Source organism: Sipha flava, unplaced genomic scaffold, assembly GCF_003268045.1.
Source record: "Sipha flava isolate LNK unplaced genomic scaffold, YSA_version1 205_pilon_pilon, whole genome shotgun sequence".
NCBI classification, from domain to species: domain Eukaryota; kingdom Metazoa; phylum Arthropoda; class Insecta; order Hemiptera; family Aphididae; genus Sipha; species Sipha flava.
The window spans coordinates 805,062-815,968 of NW_020272809.1; positions in this window are offsets into that span (position 1 = coordinate 805,062).

Sequence of the window (10,907 nt, forward strand, 5' to 3'; positions counted from 1 at the left end):
TAAAGTTTGATTAGTATTTCAGTTGATACATTGTATAATATAGGGAGATGGTAAACTGCGTCAAAAATAATCTTTTTCTAAAAGTCGATATGTAAACTACGGCAAAAAAAATATTTAGATTATACAAACTGCGGCAATTTATTATATATACTTCTATATATACTATATATGTGATACATATCGTTACGATAACCTATATACACGTTTATCGTTTAATTAGAAATAATAGGTGCAGTAGCGTAAATAGCGGGTGTGCAAGGTAGGCAAATGCCACGGTCCTCGGGACCGAAGGGGGCCCCAGCGTTCTCAGCCCAACCTACAATACCTACTCTATTGGCTATTTCTATATTCGTCATTCGATTAAAAATTTCACAAAAATAGTTATACTATTTTGGTATCTGAAAAAAATACTAAGAAATACGAACCTTGTATTAGTACTATGCATTTATATGGTCTATAAGCTAATAAATAATAAAATAATATCATTGGAGGCCCGATTTAGAAAAAAAATATTATCTACAACGAATCTCATATCTGAAACAGTTTACAGTTATCAAACTAGTATACTAATGCACTATAAATATCATTTTATGTTATAGCATTTCTATATTGCTAATGGCTAAAAATAAAATAGGAAAATTTATAGTGATAATGCCGACAACAACAATACTGTTATATCATAGTTTCAGCACTGTAAAGTGTGCTACAATGACACAGTATAGTATACACCAGTGGTTCTCAACCTTTTTTTATCACGGCACACCAGTGGCGCACGCAGGGGGAGTTAAGGTGTTGTACCCCCCTTCCATTCCCCCGAAATTTTTTCCGAGGTCTAGATTAAAATTTACAAATTTTACAAGTTTGAAATATGAAGAGCTAGTATTGAATACCTAATATCATTGATTATAGAATAGTCTATTCTATTATCAATGTTATTATTTAAGTCAAAATATATTAAGGATTTGCATAATTTTGTTAATTGTAAAATGTGTTATATTAATTATTTTTTGATTTTTCAGAACAAAATTTATTGAATTTTACATTGACTAATCCAACTGATTATGCACACTTTGATGAAGAAGTAGATAACAATGATATTAAAAGAAGCATTAACCATTTGGTCCATGTAAGCCAACTATTGAATTTCTGAAAAATATTGATGGCAGAAATTTTTTTTCTAATTTCTTTTTTGTTTCTGCACGGTCTGATTCAAAAATACCTCGTTCTTGGTTATGCTATTCTAAAGTTTCAGATAGAGTTTACTGTGAATCATGTTGGTTGTTTGTTAATAGAAAAAGTACTACTTTTAAGTCTGAATGGATAAATAGAATCAACGATTGAAAACATTTATCTCAAAGCATTCAACGTCATGAAATATAAACCCAACATTTAGAATCAACAAATATGCGGATCATATGGAATGATAAAATTGAATTAAAAATACAATGTAGTAAAGAGGCTACATTTTGGAGAAATATTTTACTACGTTTGATTAAAATCATATTATCATTAACAGCGGGAAATACTGACTTAAGAGAACATAGTGGAAAAATTGGATCTTTAGAAGTGTTCAGAAGGAAATTTTTTACGTACTGTTAATTTATTGGCGGAATTTGATCCAATTTTAAACTATCTATCGTATAAGGCTCGAGTACAGGCTCGTGGTATGTCGAGCATATATGTAGGCTCGGTACAACAACCACGCTGCGTGAAGTTCGCCGAGCCACACGCCGTGGGAACCCGCTTTTAGAGGATTAGGCATAAAAATAAATAAAAACCTATTTTTAAAATTGAAAAATATTATTATTATTAAAAATTATATTATATTAATAAAAAATAAATAAATAAATAAAAAATAAAATGTATTTTAAGAGACCATAATGATTGCGTGTATCTAAGGGTTAATATTTTGTCGTTTATTTTTCAAAACCAACTTTTTTCAAAAATTCGTACCTTGAAATTCGTCCATCCTCTTTCATTTGACGCTGTTCGTTTATAAATTTATATTTTTGCGTTGTCGCTTTGCTAGCAATGCATATACTAAAGACGTATATATACCATTTTGAATGGCATGCAATACAAAAAATTGATAAAAAAATTTAGCACAGAACTGGAATGTTCCGTCCATAAAAACTTTTTCCATAGTACATAAGTATTTTAAATTTGTAAGACATGTAAATATAATTATATTTGTTTCCTTATCATTAATTAGCAAAAAGTTTTCATTTTTGTTAGTCATAAGATTCATATTTATTAGAACTTTATGTACTTCATTAATATCCTTAGGGAATGTTGGGTGATATTTGGTTTTTTTATTATATAGATTTCTACGGATATATGTAATATCATAAGTCAGTAATTGTGCACCTTCTTAACTACAAAGTTCTTTTCTTATTATTTTTGATGGCATTTCGTTTAAATTGCTTTCAGATATTTTTCGTTTGATGTTATTACTTACTGATTAACGTCCAATTGTAGAATCTGATTCATGACTATGATCCAAAACTGATTTTTTTTGTAATAAAATTTTTTCCTTGTTGAAAACCAATTTTGCCTTGCATGTTTTTTTTAGTACATTTCCATGTTTGATTACCATTTATTTTGGATTCATATTTAAATTTGAATTTGAAATAATTTAACACTGTTAATTCTTTGTTATTTTGACTAAACATTATTGTAAATTCCATGACGTTGAATAAATATTAAACTTTATTTCTACTAACCTCTAACCCTTGTAAGTAGTTAATAACTAGTATTTTCAAAAGTAAAGGAACCGCGATATTACCGATTTGTTTCGTTAAAACTTAAAAATACATTTGGATTTACCTTACGAATTTGTACGCATGACGCACGTTTCATTATTAATTAAACAATATACATACATAGGTACACATAGGTAGATGAGGTTAGGTATATACGATATAGGTACTATAATAAATAGTATACATAGAAGGTATAGTATATAAAATAAATTGCCGCAGTTTGTATAATGTATCTTATCAGTTTTGTCACAAATTGTACAATCTTAATTTTTTTTTTTGCCGCAGCTTACACATCGACTTTTAGAGAAAGGTTAATTTTTCCGTAGTTTACATACAGCCATAGTATAACTTTAAAGTTTAATTATAAAAATCTACTGTACGCATAATTTATGCAAAATTCAGATTAGTTAGACCATCAATTAGTATATTGAAGTTATCGCTGATCATTTTGATGTTTTTATTTCGTTCTGGGACCTACGTTTTAAAAAAACGGCTTTATCAAATCATTTAACTATTACGGCTTAAGTCATAGACGTAACTTGGAAATTTATTAGGGGGAGGGGAAATATATAGTTACATATCAAGTAGTCTTTGTAGTTAAACTTACATTACTTACTTGTAAATATATTAACATTACCTTTTGTTGTATATTAGTATAAGGTGATCAATATTTATAAGTAATGAAATAAACCAAACATAAATAAATAAATTTAAATACATTAAAAACAGAAATTTTTAATATTTTATAACTTCTAAACGAAACGCTGCTTTATTACCTACATATTATCATATAAAATTATTCATTATCCAACATTATGTCAGAAAAGCTAAAATTGAAAATTAATATTTAAAAATGAAACTGTATAGTAATAGCTATAACCAGGTGTATTGTACTTATTTTAAAACAAAGTATGTTAAATATTAGTGGGGACACTTCCCCTCCAAATATATTCCAGGGAGGGGAGGGTAAATGGCCCGCTTTGCCACCCCAGTTAACGCCTATCACTTAAGTAATAATATAAATCACCAAAAAATATAATTAACATGTTTCCTATGTCATGACCAATTTAATTTTAATTATTTCGTAAAATATTTTGAAGAAAATATAAATAACTAATATATTAATAACTTAGTAGGGCTTTAAATTATTACTATCTATCTCGTACGTTTATGATATGAAAAATAAATAACCTGTAGATATAAATCAAATAGAGACGAGAGTTTAAAACCAAAATTATGATTTCATAACAAGTCCAAATTAATTTTAATATCTATTACTAAGATCACTCCTTATAAATCAAAAAAGGAGTAAAAAAATACACAATTCCAGTCAAATTTAAAATTTTTGACCCAGACGTCTTTTTTTAAACAATATTTGTATAAAAAGTTTTATTCTAATTACAAAATTGGTGGATAAAGTTGTAATATATTTAATGTTTGAAAATCAAAAAAAAAAAAAATCTAAAATACTGTTAAATATCTATTTGTAGAAAAATAAGATACATACAGATAAATAAAAAAGATTCTGACAACATTTCAGTTTGTTGTACATATATACAACAAGATACACAGCACACAACACCATCATTGTTCGACAATATTTAAGTTACATTTTTCCTAATAGATGCATTTGTATCCATGGAAGATTTTCCTACAATATCTCCAGATTTGACTCCATTTATGGGGGCATTAAAAATATTATTAGGTATGTGGACCCCCCTATTTATGTCCAATATTTAAAAAACAAAATTCTAGTGGCATGTAATAATTTGAGAGAAGATCAAATAAACGATGCCACATCAAAAGAATTTTAAAATTTTAAAATTTATGATATCATGATAGAAATATCACAGAGAAAACTTTAATTAATTTATATATATAATAAATCCTAATTTCAAATGCATAGTGATTATATTCTTGTAATTTTTATTGCCATCAATATTTAATTAAATAAATATTAAAAAATAAATAACGAAAATAAGAATTACAAAAATAGTAGATTACGATAAAAAATATGTTTTTTTTTTATATCTTATCTATCTACAAACTGATATTTAACAATATCTAGATTTTTTTTTTTGATTTTCAAATATTAAGTTGAATATAATTAAAATTTCATAAAGACTAAATTACTCGCAAATATTAAATTTCAACTATGCCAATTTTGTAACTAGAAAAAAACGTTTTATACAAAAACTGTGTTAAAAAAAATACCCTGTTCGAATATGTGGGGGAAAATGGTATTTCTATTAAAAAAAAAAAGTTAAGTTGTATTGCACATGTACATACTGTTCGGGTCAAAAATTAGAAATTTAGCTGAAATTGCGTATTTTGGTACTTCTTTTAATTTTCCGAAAATCCCATTGCTATACAAGGTCATCCAACTGAAATATTTAGCATGAACACACGTTACCTATTACATTATGTATAGTTGTAATGTATTAATGTTATAGTTACTAAATACTATAATAATATTGATGTATATTTATTAAAACTTCGTAATTTTATTATATTTTCTGTACTTCCCTAAGCATTTCTTATTTGTCAATAAATAAAAATAATCATTAAATGCATTAACCTGAAGCATGATTTCCAATTAAATTACGATAATATGATATAATGTAAATGTATTAACAAAAAGTAATAAATTATATTATACTCTTTCCATCCCATTCATTTAATACAATTTTGAATAACAACAACAATATTTATTATTTGAGTAAATGAATATGATACAAATAATAATGAAAAAACTAGACTGATAATATGGCTTTTAAGATAGCAAATTTGATACGTTTAAGAACTGAGTTAAAATTATAAATAATTTGATTTAAATTTTCTATTTTTGTAATCATAAACTGATACATATGTACATCGTATTATCATATGCATATAAATATTAAGATTATAAAGTATAATAATATAAAATTTAAGATTTTCATTATTTATATTTATTGACTATGTGTAATGTTTTATATTTTACTCTTCTTTTCCTCAAAAATAATTCTGACTACTTCGCGCTGAATAAGAATTAAGAAATATGTTTTCTAATAAAAAATAATAAAAAAGCTTTCTTTCTAAAAAACTTATCTGTGGTAGGCAAAATAAGAAGCATAGAATTAAAATCAATATTTTTTAAGTGTTATTTATAATTATAAATATTTTAATTCGTATACATTTTTAGATTTTAATTAAAATATATGTTTGAACGCTTCATAAATTTGATTTTCAAACATTTTATATTTAATTTTAAAGAAATTATATTATTTAATTATTCTGTATGTAATTGTTCATTTTTCTGTTTATAACTATATAAATTATGTGATACGTTGCGTCGTCATCAGAGGTCGCGGTATGAGTAATGACGCATTATAAAGTAATAACATTTGAATAATCGAATACATCATAAAAGTTTTACGACTCTTGTTAGAAACAATTTGTCTAAAAGAAAGGAAAGTATTTGTAGATATTTTTTATTCTTCAATGATTGAAAATGTAACAAAAGATTGATTAATAATTATATATTATATATTACAAATATTGATTTAAAAAATCAATCTTTTTTTTTAAAAAAAAACCGAATGTACGTATAAAATCATAGCCTAATAACTTTTAACATATCTAATTATCCAAAGATAAGCGATTGATTTCATATATACCTTATATTCAAATATAAGACAAATTACACGAATTACTTTTACGGGTGCTTTATACAAAAAAACAATCTTCATACATTCGATCTAGATTATTAACTAGTGATGAGCAAAGTTGGCCTTGGTCTTGGTTTTGCTGCAAGATCAAGACCAAGACCAAGACTAAGACTAAGACCAAGACTGAGTCTGCAAGACTAAGACTAAAACAAGACCCACTCTGCAAGAGTCTTACAGTCTTGAAATTTATATTGTAATTAAAAAAAATGTTTCCAGAAAAACACATTTAGTGTAGGTTAAATGAAATAATTTATTAAGAATATAATAAAAATGTAATATTAAATTTGACATAAGACGCCGTGTTCGGAAAAATAACGAATTATTGAATTATTGAAAACAAGATAAGAAATATTTGGAATATGATCAGTGATGTAAAAATACCGTATTTTATTTTATAATTGTATAATACGTGTATTATACATGTATTATACGTGTATAATACAGTATTTTACGAAAATGTTATGGTGTTTACATAATTGTTAAATATATAATTGCCGGAATGTAATAAGAATATAAGATCAATAATATTAGACATTATTAGGTCGACCGATAATAAAAAGAAACAGTAATTAACGTTTAGGAACTTCAATTAATTGTAACTTGTAGCCTGTAGGTAATTAAATAGAATTAATAGAATTTGGTATAATATTATACTACTTTCTACGGTTATGACTCATGACTTGAGTATATGACTGCACTTATCGCACGTATAACTACGATTTACAAATATTTCGACTAAAATCATGGAACTTAAGTTAATAGGTCTATCGTCTAAGGTTAGAATAGTTCTTTATAATGGACAATAATGCTCATTCTTTATAATCTCTTTTCTATGATCGAAGTCAACCGACAACCATTTACCGATAACCATGTTACTTGCGTAGCCGTGCTCCTTCGTTTTATTACTGTTATCACTTATCACTGATTTTTTTTTATATACCACTTGTATTTTACTTTTTTATACATGACGTATAATACGCCTGTATAGTACAATATTATACAATTTACATCACTGAATATGATATTCACTATAAAGTAGTTTTGTAACAAATTGCAATTACAGAAGCGTAATAAAATTATTAATTTTTTATTTATAAAAATATATAATTATAACACCAAAATCACCGATACAGGCGATACGGTATATTTATTAATAGTAATATTTATTTAGGTTCGTAATTAAATATCTCCATTGAATTTTATACTAATAACAGGATTTAATTATAGTTGGTACTTGGGGTATTATTATACAGGTATTTCATGTATTTATTTCGTGTACTATTCATGAAATAGTGTAAAATTTTTCATTGTGTCGTGGTATTAGTGACTCGTACACTTACTTCAGTGTTTGTGGCGGTAACGATTAAACAATTATTATATTATTTATTAAAATGAGTGTATCGAACAGTGAATTTATTGAAATCACCAGTAGTAAAAAACAGATTTATGACAATTTAAATCATATAACTTATTCTGTGTATATATATATAAATATATATGTTTTCAGGGCCGTATTAGCACATAGGCACTATAGGCACTGTGCCTAGGGCCTACGAAAATGTGTGGCTACGATTTATATTATGCAAATTGGTTGAAAAAAAAAAATTTTTAAACATTTGTTAAGACTTTTATCATATAAAAGTTTAGATTTGATTTTTATGTTGCAAATATTATTGCTTTTAAAAGCTAAACACTGCATGAGATTCAACACTTTCACCAGTGGCGTATTTGAGGGGGAGCGATGGGGCAACCCCTCCTCCCGAGAATTTTAGATCAAGACAATTTTTATATAAGTAATGGGTATTTTAATAAGAAACAAAAATTATGATCTATTTTATAGTATTACTACATTTGAAAACGTTTCAAATTGTACACTAATTTAAATAACGCAAAACTCTAAATTTTTCATAACGTTTTAATTGTCAATAACGGTAGACGGAAAATTTTTTAAACGTTTAAATTTGTGTAAAGTTTAAATGCTTATATTGTATAACGTTTAAATTATTTATAGCGTTAAACGCTCAATTGCTTATAACGTTTATATATCCCATCACGATAAATAATATATATTATTTTAATTGAAGATCCAGTCTATACTTAGTGAAAAATTAGATAAAACACAAACGAAACTTTCAAAACACAGATAGGTGTTAAAAAAGAAATACACAAGAGACCATTCTAAGTGGATCCGGCATTAGATTAAAAAAAAAAAAAAAAAACCACAAATATTATCGATTTACCTGATATAAATATTACCAAAAATTTTACTTGTAAATTTTGAGCCTGAATTAAAGAAAAAATTTGAGTCCCTTCCCCCTAGAAGTAAGTCTAAATACGCCCCTGACTTTCTCTCCCAAAGAGAAGGTTTCTTAACCATTTAAATACTGGACAACGGCCCTGCAAGGAGTAGGGGTCTGGAGCCTACGATAGTGATAAACCGGGCCTGTATGTTGTACTAGTTAAGTTATATATTTTAGTCATACGGGTATACATTGTAACTAGGTTGCTGACAACTTGGCTAAATCTTCATTTAATCTTATCTTCCCTTCTTTTACTCAACTCCCTCATTCTGACTTCATCCCCCTGATAAAACAATACACCTCCAACATGTGGATCTTTCTCTCTCTAGAACAACCTACCTGCAGGCCTCGAATCAAAATATAAAAATATTACTCCCAATATCCCAAAAAAAAACTTTGTTTAATAATTTACACTTACATAGATCATATATTGTTCAATTTAATCGATTACGCCAGTGCTTCTCAACCTTTTTCAAACTGCCCTCCCCCTAAAAAACAAAAATGTTTTTCAGCGCCCCTTTCCTTCACTTCATTAAAATTAAAATAGTATACATGAAATGTTTATAATTGAATAATAAATATATATGTATATATAAATTTAAAATTTATGTTTAAATATAATTTAAAAGGATAATTTAAATGTTTCGAAATGTATTGATCAGTGAAATGATTGTGCTTGGTGATTCAAAGTCAATTTTTTTACGTGTGGTAAAAAGTTTGTGAGATGAAGGCGTAAGTCTCCTCTTTTGACGATGTCGAGTCGATTTCATTTTTCGTTATTAGATAATAACGCACTGCGTCTGATATATGTAGTTTATATTTCATAATCATGAACTTATTTTAGAAATCGATTAATGGGAAACAATTACAGATAAATCTTGGTGCGTTGATTTGAACAGAAAAAAAGTTCACCACCCACTTATCGCTCTAAACGAGCTCACCGCCCTTCGGTACGCCATCACCGTCCATCGGTGGGTGATATCGCCGCCGTTGAGAAGCATTGGGTTACGCATAGGACACCATCTTCTACCCAGCTACTCTTTCAAACTTGGCTTAAATGATTCTTCATTCTGTACACTGCATCTAAATGGATGTATCTGTAACCTATCCCACATTTTATTTGATTGCTCTGCTCTATAGTGTAAACGTTCAATTTTAATTAATGCACTAAAATCCTTTAATGTTTCTTTTAATATTTACTCAATTCTTAATACAAAATCCTCAACTGCCATTCAAATTGTAATTTCTTTTATATTGGATGCTGCCTTTATTATATAATTTTATATTGTAATTTATTAAATATTATTATGTATGATAATTAATTGTTGAGCTATCATAGTTATACACTAGAAGCTAATAAAAAAAAAAAAAGTACCAAAAAAAAAAGTTATATCTTGATGATAATAAACAATTATCAAAATCTACAAACTCTTAGCCTAGATAGGAATATCATTTTTTTCTTAAAATTTTAAATAATGCAATTCTTACAGCAAGACCAAGACTTGAAGTGCAAGACCAAGACCAAAACCAAAACGACCATAGTCTTAGTTTGCTTATTAATATTTTTAACGAATATATTCTATATAGTGCAATAGAAATATTAAAGACACAAAAAATTTACTATACCATTCAAAATAATTCAGATATTGTGTTGACTACTATTTTCATATTTTAATAATATTTAAATTTATTATCTTTAATTTTCGATATCAATACATAATTTATACATCCGTATAAATCGAGTTTACAAATTAAAAATTCTTTTTATTTTTAGGATGAACCTAAAGTTTAAAAATGTCTTGCTATTTTTAATAAACTGTAAAATCTATAGGTACTTTCTTAATTTAATATAATTCATTTTTAAGTTTTTTTTTTTTTTTGTACCAAGTAAATATTGCTAAACTATAACAAAATAAACGCAGGGTTTTTCGATTAACCATATACTGATATGATAACAACGAATTTAAGTATCGATATCAATAATTTATTAGTCATTTCTAGGGAACGGATTTATATAAATACATATTATTATTAAAACGAGATATTTAAGATTTGATAAGAAATGTTCATGATTTAAATCATTCCTATTAATATGATGCTACTTTTATTTTACATATATTTACATATTTTGATAT